The sequence below is a fragment of the Eimeria mitis genome, genomic scaffold (genome assembly GCF_000499745.2).
Source record: "Eimeria mitis Houghton genomic scaffold, Emh_scaff5096, whole genome shotgun sequence".
In the NCBI taxonomy this organism is placed as follows: domain Eukaryota; phylum Apicomplexa; class Conoidasida; order Eucoccidiorida; family Eimeriidae; genus Eimeria; species Eimeria mitis.
In genome coordinates, this window is record NW_013573390.1 from 1 (window position 1) to 736 (window position 736).

Here is a 736-nt window from a genome sequence, read left to right on the forward strand (position 1 = left end):
CATACACCGGAAAAAGTGAGCCTCCAACAGCAGTTAGCCCCGAAAGACGTAGGCGACGGAGGTGCTCGCTATAATTTGCAGTTCTGGCGTTTACTTTGGTTTGCGCACTCCTCTGTGGGGCGGTGAAGCCTTTATGTATTAGGGTTTGGTGTTAGGCGTGCAAGGTTAGTACCGAGCTGTTGACTGTCGTATACAGTGTTCGCAGTTAGTATGCACACGCCTCTGAGAGGTTGAAACAGTTAGGGTTTAGGGTTTAGCGTTAGAATCTATATGCAGACTACACTTCGCAGTTTCGGCGTTGTTTCCGTGCACTCTGCTATGGTGGTATAAGCCTTTAGTAGAAGACGGTCTTAACAACAAATTGGGGGGATATGAGCGTGTTCCCTGTCTTAGCCGAATGCAGTTGAGAGGTGCTTGCTTAATCTTTCACTATAGAGTTAACTGAAAATATGAAATACCGGCGCTAAACTGATAACGCAAAGAGCCGATAGACTGAAGTGCCCCTGCAAGCGCTTGTAAACAATTGCAGAAATTCGCAACGAAAAATAGTTATGCAAATTTCACCGGCTTTGCGTGAGCTGTTGCCCCGCTTGAAAATGAAGAAGCCGTTTCAAACTTGGGTATTATCACCGAAATAAATCGGCGTTTCATCGCCAGGTTTGTTCACTGGCGAGTGCGTAAGCAGCTGCATGTATTTCATTTAATGTTCAAAATCAGAAAACTCAAAAAAGGAACC